Below are 15,631 nucleotides of genomic sequence, written 5' to 3'. Positions count from 1 at the left end.
AAGGCCAGGACTCAGGAATATTTTTAAGAAAGAAAAAGATTTCTTATGACCAGCAGGACTTGGGGACTCCTGTCCAAAACCGAGCCCAGAATAGGATTTTGGGTCCCTTTTATACAGAGCATGTAGGAGTGGGGAGCTGAATGGTGCTTTTATGCAAAAGGACTTTCTTTGATTCTTAGAGTTTTAGGTGTTTGAGTACCAGATAAGCTTAAATTAACACATATCACCCACATTCCGGGTAAGCTTGAATTAACACATTTAGTCTGCATCCTCCCTGAATATCCAAAGCCTATAGAGCCTATATCACTTAATTGGCTTTCCAGGACCTAGGCTGACTGGAGTGGTTGGCATGGTTATGAAAGGTGGGGCTGCAGTTCTTATTGTTTGCATGCACACATGGCTTATGCTGGAATCATAAGTTTTAGCAAGTTTACGCACACAGCCCAGGCTATTCATGAAGAAACACACAGCCCCAACACATAGCCCATTTCAATATGAGGCAGAGCTTCATCTGCCTAGAGGAGCCTGCACTAAATCTTGGTGTGTATTTCCATCTTTCTCTCCTATTTCTCAGCAAACTCTGTTCTTTCTTCCATTTCCCAATACATTCTTTTTACTGGCCTAACTAAACTGGCATGTACTTAAATTCTTTTATGTGACATAGTCAAGTACCTAGAGGAATCCAGTGCTTCCCTGTATTCATTTGGTGAGGTGGCCAGGAGAAATATAAGTGAGCAGTTCTCCCTGACCCTGCCAGAGGTTGGTAAGTTTTAATTAAAGTCTATCTGTGCCCTCTTTTAATTCTGTCATTTTAAAGAGGGTTAATGACTAAGGGGTTCCTAGATATGCTCCCAAAGCTACCCAGACTTCCATCTCCCTCTCTGGAGGTGGCAGTGTCTAGTCCCTGTGCCATGTAGATACAAGGAAGTTCTGGGTGGCAGGTGAAACCACCCTTGAAACCTGACTGGACACATGACCTAAATTGAGCAGGAGTCCACAGGCAATTTACCAGACCCTTTCTAAATTCAGAATGGCTATAACCCGTTGTATTTTTTCCTTAGATTGCTAGTTAATTATAGGTGACTTTGATCTTTTAACTACTGCTGTCCTAATTCTGAGTCTGTAAGATGCTTTAGAGTGCTCTGAAACTGAAAACACATTTGTTAGAGCAAGTCCTAAACCCCACTCACAGCAGCGCCCTGAGGCCTAGTTCTTCTACCCTGGAGAGGTTCACAGATTGCCTGCAGTGGGGGAATGGTCCCCGAGGGTGTTTGCCAGGAAGTCACAGGACAATTAGTCTCTAATTCTTCATGGGCTTTTAATGTCTGGTCTAACCTAGGTACTCAGCCACTGGGAGCTGCTATGTGGTGAGCTCACTCTTAGCCAGCTCCTAAAACCACTGCAAAGTAGGCAAAAACATGTAAAGGTCCCTAGTCAGCCCCTTTCCCAGGACCTGCCCATCTTGGGTGTTTCAGTCTGGGAACCAGACCCAGATGCCCCAAGACCTTTCAAGCTCTGGGGATGCCCAGATATAATGTTCCCAATCCCCAAAACATGGCACACTGAGCAGGGCTCCCAATTTCCAGGACACTGGCTCAGCAAGCAACCCCATTCCATCAGGAGAGTTGGGGATGCCCCCAAACTGACAAACGTGTCTTATCCTCCCCTAGGATATTGGGCAGCTCTTAAATTGGGACAACTTGTCTAGTCTAATCTTTTCCTGCTATACCACGTGGCCACAGTATGGCTGAGAGTGGGCTCTGTATGAAACACTGAATTCCAGTTAAAACTGGGTAAGAGAGGAGAGGACAAATAGATCTGAGCCAGGTACCAAGTGGACATGTGTCCTTAAAGCAGGGATTCCTAATAAGGGGTCTTTGAAAAAAGAGGTTAATAACCCCTGCCTTAAAGGGATGAGGAAATGCACTCTAATTGTCAAACCTCTCCCATATAGAATAAGGAACCTCGTCATGTGCCAGCAATTATGATTAAAAGATACCTGGCTCTCCTACCTCCCTGTCTATTTCCTTGTAACACTCCAATCCTTCCAGTGAAAAAGGTTTGCAGGGTTTTATCCCTTGTGAGAAGTAACTAATGGGATACAGTCCCCAGAACAGGCCCAAATCATGTCTCACTCGGGGACAGGGCTTCCCTAGATCCCTTAGCTCCATACCCCGCAGCTGCTCAGGGCTTTTCCTTGAAGAACAAAGCTGGAGGGTCCTGCAGGAAGTTTCTGCCATGGACAGACACTGGGAGCTTTGTGTCTAAGTGATTTTAAAGTCAAGTCTTTTTCTAAGCTAAGTTAAGTGTGCAAGATTCTCCATTCTGTTCTAACCTGTGCTTGCTTTAATGTGTTAGTCTGCTTATGCCTAAGAACTTATAAATCAGATTTGGGGTTTAACTGTTACAAATTGGATAACAGTGAAATGTAACCTAAAACAATGAGTCTTTAAATTAGGCTGAGCAGGATGGAAGGGTCATATAGAAACCTAAATGCAGAAACTTTTGGAAAAGGGAAAAAGATTTTCTTGAGCTCTTTAACCTACCCAGCCCCCAGGGCCTTCTCTTTTCAAGACCTCTGAGAGAGGGGCTAGGTATGACAGATTAAAACTTTTCCAAGAGAGGGGAATTAGGATCAATGGCTACGGGAGTTGCTGAGGGCAGGGAGGGGGAAAAGGAGGTGTGATGTAGGGGAATTTTCAGGACTTGGGGTTGTCCTGAATGATATTTCAGGGACAGATACAGGGCATTATATATCCTGCCATAACTCACTGAATGTACTGGGGGAGAATGTAAACTACAATGTGAACTATCATCCAGGCAGTGTAACCGTGCTCCAAAATGTATTCACCAAATGCAATGAATGTGCAACAATGATGAAAGAGGTTGTTGATGTGGGGAGAGTGGGATGGCATGGGGTATGTCATATAGGAGAAGCTCTTATATTTTTTAATGTAATATTTTTTGTGATCTATGTATCTTTTTAAAAAAAGACAATTAAATAAAAATAAAAAAGTTTTTAAAAAAGAATCAATTTACCCTGTAATTCCCCTTACTAGCCTTAAAATACAGGTGATTAATAATTCTACCACCAAATTTCAGTAAGTAAAGGAAAAGTCCTTAAAAGTTATAAAAAATCTTTCCTAAATTATGATTAAAACAAATCAAACAATTGTAATATATTCCAAACCTAGCAGCCAGTACACTTTTAAGATTATTCACAGTTTTAGAATTTTATTAAATAGGTGTTAAGCCTCCTGTAAAAAAAGGAAAAAGAACATTACTTACATAAACTATAATGGTTTCAATTTTATTTGGCCTGATTGTTATCTCCCTAAATTTATAGAATACCAAGTGAATAAATTAACATTATATGTGCTAGTCTTTAAGGCGATGGAGTTGTAAATTCATATTTTAATGAAATTAAGTTAAAGAAGGAAATATATACCTGTCCTGTCTTAAGTGGATTTAATTTAATTGATTTCTAACTGTAATTTAATAAGCTTATTTTAAGGTAAAGTAACTAATCTAGGTGGTTATGGTTAATTAAAAGCCTGTAAAAGCATGTTCTAAACTGAAGCATTTAAATGGCTAATTCCAGAAAGCCATTCATTAAAAACCTAATTAATATTAATAACAAAAAAGTAACTTCATTACAGGGAAACCTGTCAGAGGTCTACTCAATCACCATATTAAAGTGGTGGTAAGAAAGATAATCTTAATTCCATTGGGAATCTTCAGTTTTTATAGAATGATTGAGAAAGTGGTTTTTCCTGTACTGCTAAAGTAAAATATCTCTTAATTAACATCATCCTGGTAAAGGTGTAGAAGTAAAAAGCAAAGTACTAAAATAGTTAAGTTCATTTGATACATTATAAACTGCATTGGAAGTGTTTAGAAAGCATATAAAATCAAAAGAGATAGACGTCAGTATTGTCAAACTCTCTTGTACATTCAAACTAAGCCTTTAATACCCTGCATTTTGTCTCCATTTGAGTTATCGCCTAGGTTGGTCACTGAGCTCTGAAACAATAAAGGTATTTACTACATCTCCTAAAGAAGGATGGAGAGTACAATGCAGTTCCAAACTCCTGCAGCAGCCAGCGATGGCTCGATATGGCCAAATGTACAATAGACATTGCCTCCAGAGTGGCACTGTTTCATATGCTGAAGGATGCTATGAACCAGGCCAATGAAATACTGAAATTCACCTTCCTAACCTCTCTAGGGCAATGATTACCACAGCAATGCAAGTAGAACTTAAACATAGTTGGCATTATGGCCTGCTCCCATGGAGAGATAACATAAATGATATTGCAAACCTGAAGCTTAGATCTATTAATTGCAGCTCAAAGAGAAACTTATGCATTAGGTAGTACATTAATTAGTGTTACATGTTATACTTATATGCTGAGGATTATGGTATCTTTTCTGTTCTAAATCATATGCAGAGGGATATTGAACATGTAAAATCCTGATAAACTTCATTTTCTAAGTAGTTAATGAATGTGCCTATAGTATAAATGAATGGCCATCTACCTGAGAGCAGTGGAGGCAACAGCTCTTTTAATTTAAAGCCATCAAATTAACATGGGGGCAACCTCTCACAGTCTCCACCCAACACCAGGTGAAAGATGTGCTTAGCCCAGGTCTCTCTCCTAGCTCTTATTCCAGAACATGTCCCACTCATACCCTGGGGAGGACTGGCATCCTGCCAAGACTAAGCTTTTTCCCACCAGAAGGTAAACGGCAAAGGAGGTGGCTAGGACCCACTTCAGCTTAGCCCCTTCAAGATGGTCTATGGGAAACCTTTCCACACCCAGGACCTGGAAACCAGGTTCTGATCAAAGCCTGGCAGGAGAACAAGCCCCACTCACAATTAAAGCCAAAATGGAATTGACCTTATGCAGTGGTTCTGATCACTTCCACAGTGATTAAAGCTACAGAGATTGCCAGCTGGGTGCATTTACCCTAAGTGAAGCCAACTGTCCAAGGAAGTGCCAACTCAACAAAAGCACCTGACAGGACATACAGGTGCCAGCCATTGGATGGCCTGAGATACCTACTCAAGAGACAAAGCTACGTAGTGTCTGTGTCAAAGCCATCTGTTTTCTCCAGCACAAACACCTGTTGCTAGGGAGAGTTCAAGCCGGACACCCCTTAAGAAATCTTGTCTGTTTTCATTTCCTGTAGTTTCTCCCTGTACATTAACTAAAAGGGAAATGTCTCTTGTCCCCCACCTAGCTGTCTTAAACATAACCACCAACATGGAAAACTGGGATTGGCAACTTACAGCAAAACCCATTACCTATTACAATCTCACTAGAGCTAACTAACAGCATGGAAGAAACTAGCCATGTCTTAGAAGCTCTTAGACAGCAAATGGACTTTCTTGCTGCTGTGGTGCTACAAAATTGCACAGCCCTAAACATATTAATAGCAGCATGGGGTGGGGCATGCTTATTTCTCAAGGAAAAATGCTGTTTTTATATAAATTGCTCTGAAATAGTCCTAAACTGCATTCAAAACCTGCAAGATAAAGCCCACCAACTTCAGGGGAAGGCAGTTTCTGAAATACTTGGCCTTTCTCATTCCCATAGGTCAGTATGTCACAGCTGAATCCTTTTTGGGCTCACTTACCACCATCTTCTTTAACCTTTTAATGGGGCCATGTATTACATCTTCAAAATTCTAACTGTTTATTTCTTCCAGAATCAATGCCTTCAAAAACAAGATATTAGTCACACAAGGATTTCAGACAGTTTCTTTCTTCCAGAATCAATGCCTTCCAAAACAAGGTATTAGTCATGCAGGGACTTCAGCCAGTTTCAACCACAGTGTCAGACCTGTCTTCCCTCAACCTCAACAGAATAGTACAGAGGTTTATGCCTTGTCAGGCAGGGACTACTGCCCTAATCAGCAGGAAGTAACTACAGAAAGATGATCATCTCCCCTCAGCAACCCCTTAAGAATAAAGACATGAAGTCTCTGAGAGGGGAGTTGAGGCAGGTCAATACAGGGTAATGGAGGAGAAAAAGAGCCTCAACATGGCTGGCAGACAACATGGCTGGCAGACCACGTTGGAAACTTGAGTGTAAACTTAAGGTCCCAGTTTCTCCTTCTGGGACCTCCCCTTGGCCACAGATATTCCAAAAAGGCCCCACCATTGGTGGGGTAACCAGTAACCTCTGGGACCCATCTCTTATCTTTAGGAATGGAGTGGAATATCTAATAGTTTAAAAGTAATCAAATGAGGCAGAGCTTGCTTTCTCTGTCTCGAGTGTCTCATACCAAATCTTGGTGTGCATTTCCATCTTTTTCTCCCATTTCTCAGCAAACTCTGTCCTTTCCCCAATTTCCCAATAAATTCTTTTTACTGGCTTATCTAAACTGGCCTGTTCTTAAATTAATTTATGTGGCATAACCAAGAACCTATATGAATCCAACACTTCCCTGTCTTCACTGAGTCTGGAATTAATCTCTAAAATATGGATTGATATTGGGATTATTAGTGCTAATTTATTATTTTAATAGAGGTAGTTATATACTTCCATACATATAAACATAATTATAAAATTCCAAATAAGTGTAATGTGTGTAAATATATTTCCTAACTCTGTCCACTGAGAGGAACAAAAGCAGTGGGGCAATACTGGAAGTGAACAATGCTCATACTTAGATCTTGTTTCTCAATTACTTTTTTTCCCTAAAGATATGAAGGCTCCTTGGGAGAATGGCTACACCCAGGACTTGTGTTAGGAAGTTATAAGGTAAATTGGGAAGAAAATGATATTGACAAAATATTAAACACAAAAGTATAATTGGGGATATGCCAAAATTCCTGATGATCTAGTTGCAAGGGGCATTCTCTGGCCAAATTAAAGGCAATTTGTCCATTAAAATAGAATTGTAAGGAAATATAAGGCATCAAAGAAAATCAGAATCTATGAGTCCATATCAATATGAAGGACATAGTAAAGGAAGAGTTGTGGGGGGAACATGCTTCCTTTTAAAACAATTTCAAATAATAAATATTGAAGTAATGATGGAAGTTGAAATTCATTAGGAGAATGATAAAATAATGGGTAAAAGTTTGAGGAAGAAATACTTATTTACACAGTCTCAGAATATTGTGCCACAGATTGATTATGAATTACAATGAGTAACTCTGCACTGAAAAATTTAGAGTCCTTCTGATTTGTGAAGTGATCCAAAATAAAATCATTAATATTAGTATAAATTGGTATCATGTAGTCTGTGTATGGTGAATATCTAGAGAAAGCTTATTTTTCCACACAAACAAAAGAAAACAAATTATGTGCATTTAATCATCAAAAAAAAAAAAATCAAGAAACCCTAATGACATATATTCTAGAAAATAAGACCAAAGTGAAGAAATGGGAAGAAGTGTTGCAGATAAAAGAAATCTAAAAAGACACGAATTTTAAGTCCACTACATATTCCTGGATTATGTTCTGGACATAAAAAAAGTATTGTAAATGTACCTATTGAAATAGTGAAGCTGTTTCCTAATTTTGGGTATGGAATATGGATTAGGTTATAATATTATTCAATACTAATTTCTTGAACTTGATTATAATACTTTGGTTATAGACTAGATTGTCCTACAATTTAGGAACTGCAAACTGAAAAATTTAGGCAAAGGGAATTATGCCTCCATTATACTATATTCATTTCAAAAATATATATATTGATATGTCTGTCACCTATCTCTCATGTTTCCTCTTTCTCTCTTTTTCTACCCATCTATGCTGTAATCTATCTTTCTGTCTTCTGTTTTCCTATGAATCTCTATCTACATTTATTATCTATGCCATCTATGATAAAGCAAATTGGGGGCAAAACATAAACTGTACATATGCAAAGTTTGTAAGAGACTTCTTGTGCTATTTCTTACAAAAGGATAGAGGTTTAAATTTATATCAATATAAAAAGTTTTAAAAAGTTAATTGTTCCTCAAAACACCCCCAATTCTGAAAGTACACTGTCCTACACTCACTTTTAACAGTTTACAATCTCGACCTTTGCTTTGAAATTGGCCTCAATTTCACAATCCACATGACAAAATGACTAATTCCTAGTGATTATCTGTTTAAGAATTCCCAAATATGTTCCTTCCTCTGCATTACTTAAATTACTCCATTACAAACTTTTTCAGTCTTTCATTAATACTTACAGGAAATAATAGGTTAGATTTTTCATCTTTCATTTGTTTTTAATAAGCCTCTATTCTAAAGCTTGCTAAAGTTAGCATTATAAAATTAAAATATACACTATTTTCTTCAAATATTAACTATTATTTGCTTTTCAACAAAAGTTAAAATTCTGCCATATTCTTCAGTCAATAAGATGATCATGCCTCTGTGTATTATCCCTGTGACTATTATGCATGCTAACAGTTTTACATTTTTATCTACCTAACTACTTACTCAGTTTTGAGAAATTAATTAAATGTGTCCTTTAATTAAGGAATTTTGTCCTTTTCCCAATCTAGAATCTCTGGCTTTCCTTCAAGCTTTCATAACAGTTATCACTTTGTTACCCCATTCTTTGTGCAATTGCTTTCTGGATCAGATGGCTAATTTGCCTTCACGTTCATGACCCACACGGTATATTATATCCTTAAATATAATTAAACACTTAATGAATGAGAAAAGAATCTTACAGAAGAGATTATATATGCCCAATAAAATTACACTTGTTTGAGGCAGAACAGATCCAGAGCAGTTCAGTAGAGGATTTTCAGATAGTTCTACTGCTGTGGTCAACAGAGAAGCATTCACTGTGTAAAAAAAAGTATCAAGGGGACAAGAGGCAAATGCCTTGTTTATTTAGTTATTTTTTTGACTCCATGAGCTGGATTGTCATTATTATAGAGAGGAGACATAATTTAAAAAGTGAAGACTATTCATTCAAAGTGCTACAGAGTAAACATCCTTTACTTTATGAAATTTTGTAAGTAGACTTCATTCTGTGGAAGCTGACTATAACGCTTCAGAAGTAGAAAGAGACTAGGGAAATTTCAGAGTTGAGAGGATTTTCTCTAAAAATAAAAAGATAGTAACTTTTTAAAGACTAGAATTATAGAGTCATTTTTTGCTATATTTTTCACTTTGCCTTAGTTTACTAAAGTTCAGTTAACTCACTCATATTAGAATCTATAATTCACTTGACTGTTCAGTACTACAGTAATCATCGTGGGACTTTCTATAGAAGCTCGTACAGATCTTCCTCATGGACCGGAGAGTAATGGCAAACAGACCTGGTGATGTCTCTCCACTTTGACTTCTGGAACTGGTGATTTGGTTTGATTGGCTTCATGGAGATGGACTTTCAGCCTTCCTTGTAGCTGCTGTGGCAAATAACCAGTTTTTATTTTCTGGGCAGTTATTCACTTTGCCTTAAGCATGAAAAATTGTGCCAAAAGTTCCATGAAAATATGCATTCTTTCAATAGAACTGTTTATATTTTTACCAACAAAATGATGTATGGCAACAGGGGTATTTCAGAATCCACTCTTGTAATCATGTAATATTTTTATAGTCCCAGAATAAAGATTTACATTTCTATTTGAGTGATGCTTACTTCTTGGTCAGCAAATTGCATTACCACAACTATTCACCAAGACCAAAATTACAAAACACGTTTATAAATGTATTCCAGGCACAGTGCATTCTTTTTTAAATGAGGTACAATTCAAATATGATAAAATTCATACAACAAATCGTTTTCTAGTATATTTGCAAATTGTGCAATCAGCAATAATATCAAATTCCAGAACATTAGTCACCTTTCTTGTCCTCTGTCCCTGAAGAGATCTGAAAAGAATGGACATTCTGTAGTACATCATATAAGTCTATTGCACAACGTTATCTTGATAATCCAAGGTAGAAATAGCTTGTACATTAGGGCCTTGCTAAAGTATATATGTTCCATGAGGGTGGATGGTAAAACTCTATTAAAAAACAAGTGCCCACTAAAATAGAAAACTTTTTAGGAAAAAATTTAGTGGAGCATCCTGGGAAGTTTCCTATAAATTAAAAAAATAATAATTAATGCATTTTTTCATCATTCATCATGATGAAAGAAAGAGAAATTTAGGTAGGTTTCTTGGAATTATAGAGAAAGCCTTTTCCACCTCTAGAAATTGTTCTTTGACTCACATAATAGGTGATGAAAAAGACTATCAGTTTTTTGGGTTTTTTTTAGTCCAGAACAGGTGGGGATTTTTAAGCAGATCCAAGCAAAATATGCTGGTGCTGTGTCATATGATCTATCCTATTGCATGGTATTAGGCAGTTATATAAGTGGTTAGAAAATATCAAAAATGAGAGTTAACACATACACCAATTAGTGGATTACAATACATTAACCTAGGTTCTGGAGTATAGCCATACTTCTGCAATGGAAAATTATCCACCTTTTGAAAAACAGATTCTGGCATCCTACTAGTAGTTCCTGATACAGATGAATAGTCTGACCCACTAACTCAAATTGACAATATGGGAAGGATTACTTGTGAATATTTCACATTTCTTGCACCTCTAAGTTGCATACTTTTGCATAATATGAAAATGCCTTCTTAAGTATGAAAGGCACAGGCAATTTCCATGTGTAGAAAGTCCTGATTCCCATTGCATCAAACAATGCTACACCAGCACTTCTGCTTCATCTTACACTTTGGCCACATGGAAGATCCATTTCGTCAAAATGACTGGGACAGGCAGGGGGGGAACTCTCCTAAGATTAGCTCATTGAGTGGTTCCATGAAAAGTGAGTGAAATGATGTTAATCATTTACTAGGCCACATGCACCCTCGAGCTACTCTATGCATTAGTTAAACCCCCTCTTTGTGCTGTCTAACCCCATATAATCTTTCTCTTCCCACAGTACAATTCAGTAATTACCCAACCAGCTGTCATTGGAACTGGACATGTGGACTGCTGCTGGCCCCCCCATGAGGTTTCTTCGGAATATCACTGTATTTGGTAGGCCTTCTGGGCACAACTTACTGAGTTACTGTATGTTTTCTACATATTTTTTGCATCATGAGAACATGGCATGATTCCTCACACATAAGTGCCCTATAAAAATTGTTTCTGAAGGAAGAGAGATAAGGAAGGACAGAAACAAGAGAGAAAGAAAGTGAGGAATGGAGGAAATATTAGTCAAAAGTGAACATACTGAAAAGAACTCAACATAATAGGACTAATAAATGTCCATTGGGATTGATCACACATGGAATTTTACTAACTTCTCTAAGAGAATTTCAAGGAAATAAAATGTGAAGAGGGAGACAGCAGGAGACTAAAAGGTAAATACGGTATGTCATAAAAGGGAATTTATGGATATAGAATATTTTCCAAAAATACCAAAGTGATAGAAAAAGTACCAAGGATATTATTTGAAGAGACTGGAATTTGCATAGGAACCACTCTGTGTTTCAAGGGACCTTTTTTGCAAACAATTAGAGCAAAAATGGAAATCAGCTTATTTTAAAAAAACTTCTGCACATGAGTTTTCTGCTGTTAGCCTGTGGGGAAGGATTAAAGGAGAAAGTCAGGTAATTTCTGAAAGTATAGAAATCATTCTAGAAAGATTAGTTCTATGGGTAAACTCAAAGGGCTGACTTAATCTGCTGAGTTCCAAGAGGTCTTGGCTAATGGCTGCAAAATACCCCATCTGGTGTTCATAATTCCTCCTGCTTCTCTACAAAATCATTATGAAACATTAAAACAGGTGCTAGCAGCTTTATTCTCCAATGAGCTAAATACGTTTCTAGTAGGTCCCAGAATGTCAGAGAGCTTGCTACAAGTTTTAATGGAGGATGAGCCCTCAAACATGATCAAGAGACCTGTGGAAGAAGAGAAGTGTATAGGTTGCAGAATGTGAAGAGAAATCCCAGAGGATTGACAGAATATAGTTTTGGCATATGGTCCCATCATCAAATGGTTTTGTATTCACAGCATTATCTGGATACTGTTACAGAGACTACAGCTAGAAAGAGAAGGCATTGTAGAACACAAGAGAGTGTGAATGAGCCTGGAGCCCCAGTAAGAGAACTGATTGGTTGAGTGGGATGCATATGAAGAATGGACCATACACATCATGAAAGTGGTAAGTGAAAAAAAAAGCAAAACTCTCAACAATCTTCAAGGAGTTAGCCTCACTAGGCCAAAGGACACAAATTTCTCACTGCCAATTTCTTCACTAATAGCCAATCAATCCCACTCATTAGTTCTCATGTGCTTGTGGACTTTCTCTCCTGCCACCCAACTATCTGTATATTCAGGTGAGTCTTACATCACAGCAACTTACTCTGGGATATGTAAGACACTCTGATAAAACATGAAGGAATCCTATCCCAATTTTGGTATCAATTGGAGAAGAAACGATTTGCTCCTATTAGAAAGAGTCAATAATTTGTGAATGGGGAGTCATAGAATAGGTCATCTGGGCAAGCCTGTTGAAATCAGAATACTTAGTTCATTGATATACTAAAATGAACCTGGTGGGTAAAGCTTTCCATAGAGCCTCTATGACTTCATTCTTTTACTTGAAACTTAGCAGCATAAAACCATAGCTGTTTCTTCAATTACTGGTATATTGGAGAGCAATATGTGGTTAGCTGATTTAGGAATTTACTTACATGTTTTGAAACCTACATTATTGGAGGAAAAAAACAGTGAAATAACACAACTGTGTTCTTCACAGTGTCTGATACATTTTCCTAATGTATTGTTTGAGAATTTCTTGACTCAGATATATAATATTAAACCTGATTATTTACAACAGAACATTCTCAGACAAGACATAAGCAAACAAGATTTTTGAAAATACAGTCAACAATAAAATTGAGAAGTCTTTCAATTTTCTTCATTTTCTCTGTCCCTATTCTAAATCATTTAAAATATCCAAATTTTGTCCTATGTCTAGTTCTATATTTGACTTCTTTTGAGAAACTTTCCCTTTTACCCATTTATTTTCATGAAATTGATTATGCACACACTCTCACAATGATCCACTTCTTAGATTATCTCTCTTTAAAACTGATGATCTTAATTTGTAGTACTCTACTGGTAGCACTGAAGTTGAACCCTGGGAACCAGTACTTATTGTGACTTTATTACCCATTTCCCATCTTTTTCATGCCGTTCATTTCTCAGAATGGAGTCTTCTCACTCTTGAATTGATGCCACCCTTTCCATGTCAAGTAGAGGTTTTCCTGTATATATCTGAGTGAATTACAGAATTTCAATTAATAATGCTTGCTATTTTAAGCATACAGCTAGTTTTAAGGATATCAGCTGTTAGAAATATATGCAAAGCAAAGTAAAATTTTACTAGTAATTTGAATAAAAGCAGGGATCTTTTTCCAAGGCTCCTCAAACCAAAACCTTGAGTTATTTTTTTGTAAAACCTCTTCTGTCACATAATTTTCATAGGACATCCAAACCTACATAGATTCAGATGATTTAGATAGATACAGATCTATCAATATCTTAAAGTCTTGATTATTAATTAGTCACAGTTTGGGAATTTGCCTGTTCAAACAGCTTCTGAGTAAAATACAATTGGAAATAAAAGATTGCAATAGGAATAGTTGGAATGTGGGTTGACTATGGAGAGACACCTCAAACTCTGTTAAAAATGCAATTTCGAAGAAAGAAACAACACTTTTTTTCCAACAGGTCTGGAAGGGAATTATCAGGCATGTAAGAAGTTTGTTTCCTTACACAAGGTGATTTAGCTCTTTCTAACAAAAGACAGTCTGCCTGCCATACCCGTAACTTATTATTATGGCCAAATGATTAAGGATGCCTCCCTAGAAAAAATGATTTGTCTCCATGGATCTGCATTTTTCCTTCAATTACATGAGAAATATAGATTATATGATCTAAACTTGTACAAAAATCAGAATGACTCAATATGGTAAGATAGAATAAAAGTAGGAAGTAGAATTGAAATATTAGTGCTGACTGAAAATCTTAGTTTGTTGTAATAGGAAACCAAGAGAACCATGACCATTTCCATCATTACAGTCTTCATGCCATCTGTTTTAATGCTAGTAGGGATCCCAGGCCTAGAGTCTGTGCAGTGCTGGATTGGGATTCCATTCTGTGTCATGTACCTCATTGCTAAGGTTGGAAATCCCTTGCTTCTGTTCATTATCAAATCTGAGCATGGCTTCTAGGAACCTATGTACATTTTCCTAGGCATGCGAAGAACAACAGATATTGCCCTTGGTAGTAGCATAATGCCCAAGATGCTTGGAATCTTCTGATTCCACACGCCAGAGATATCTTTTTGTGTTTTTTTTTTTTTTTTGTCTTTTACTTTTTTAAAAAATTTATTTTTTAATTTTTAATTTTTTAAATTTCTTTGTCTTTATTCTTTTAAATGTTACATTAAAAAAATATGAGGTCCCCATATAACCCCCACCACCGTCACCACACTCTTCCCATAACAAAAACCTCCTCCATCATCATGGGGCATTCATTGCACTTGGTGAATACATCTCTGAGCACTGCTGCACCACATGGTCAATGGTCCACATTATAGTTTACACTCTTCCCCAGTATACCCAGGGGGCCATGGGAGGACATACAATGTCTAGTAATTGTGCCTGCAGTACCACCCAGGACAACTCCAAGTCCTGAAAATGTCCCCACAGCACATCTCTTCTTCTCACTCCCCCTTTTGATTCCTGTCTGCTTCAAATGTCTCTTACACACACGCTTTAGTGCACAGAGTCCAGCATCCTGCTTGCCATGGCCCTTGACCAACATGTTGCCATCTGTTATCCACTAAGATTTGCCACTATCTTCATCCATCAGCTGGTCACTCAAATAGGAGCTGTGGTCACACTCAGGGCTGCAGTTCTTGTTACTCCGTCTCTTGTGGTGATAGTGTCGGTTTCAATTTTATCATAAAATTGTCATCTCTCACTGCTATTATGAGTATGTGGCCATTGTGAAAATAGCTGCAGAAAATGGTCCAGATCAACAAGATCTATGGTTTGTTTGTGGCCTTTACTACAGCAGAGTTTGACCTCATATTCATCACTTTTTCCTATATCCAGTTATTTATCACAGCTTTTCATTTGCCTCAGAAGGAAGCTAGGTTTAAGGCATTCAGTACCTATATACCTCACATCTGTGTCTTCTTACAACTCTACCTCCTAGCCTTTTTTTCCTTCTTTAAACAAAGATTTGGTTTCCACATTCCTCCTTACATCCATATCCTCTTTTCTAGCATTTACTTGCTATTCCCTCCATTTCTCAATCCACTTGTATATGGTTTAAAGACCAAGCAGATCTGAATTCACATGGTCAAATACATTCAGCACTTAAAAATTACCTGATTAATCTACCTTTTTCTTCATTATGATCAGCAAAGAGTACTCAATGAAAATTTAAATTATTCAGTGAGGTCTTTGGAATTTCCACTTAATTGTTGTTCAAATATTCCTGGCGTAGTAGCTTATTTTCAAATCACCATATTTCATGATAGCCATCATGAATGATGATAGTCATCACTCAATTTGATCTTGGATCCTATCTGGATTTTGAAAGTAAATTATTTGCTTTCTCTAACTATTTAGAGAAAT

General features: G+C 37.3%; 1 pseudogene; it reads left to right on the top strand.

Moving 5' to 3' along the window:
• The first annotated feature begins 14,041 nt into the window (after positions 1-14,041).
• Positions 14,042-15,385, top strand: LOC101441229 (olfactory receptor 52A1-like; annotated as a pseudogene).
• The last annotated feature ends 246 nt before the right edge of the window (positions 15,386-15,631 follow it).

Source organism: Dasypus novemcinctus, chromosome 10 (assembly GCF_030445035.2).
Source record: "Dasypus novemcinctus isolate mDasNov1 chromosome 10, mDasNov1.1.hap2, whole genome shotgun sequence".
NCBI lineage: Eukaryota > Metazoa > Chordata > Mammalia > Cingulata > Dasypodidae > Dasypus > Dasypus novemcinctus.
This window is presented reverse-complemented; position numbering and strand designations above follow the sequence as displayed.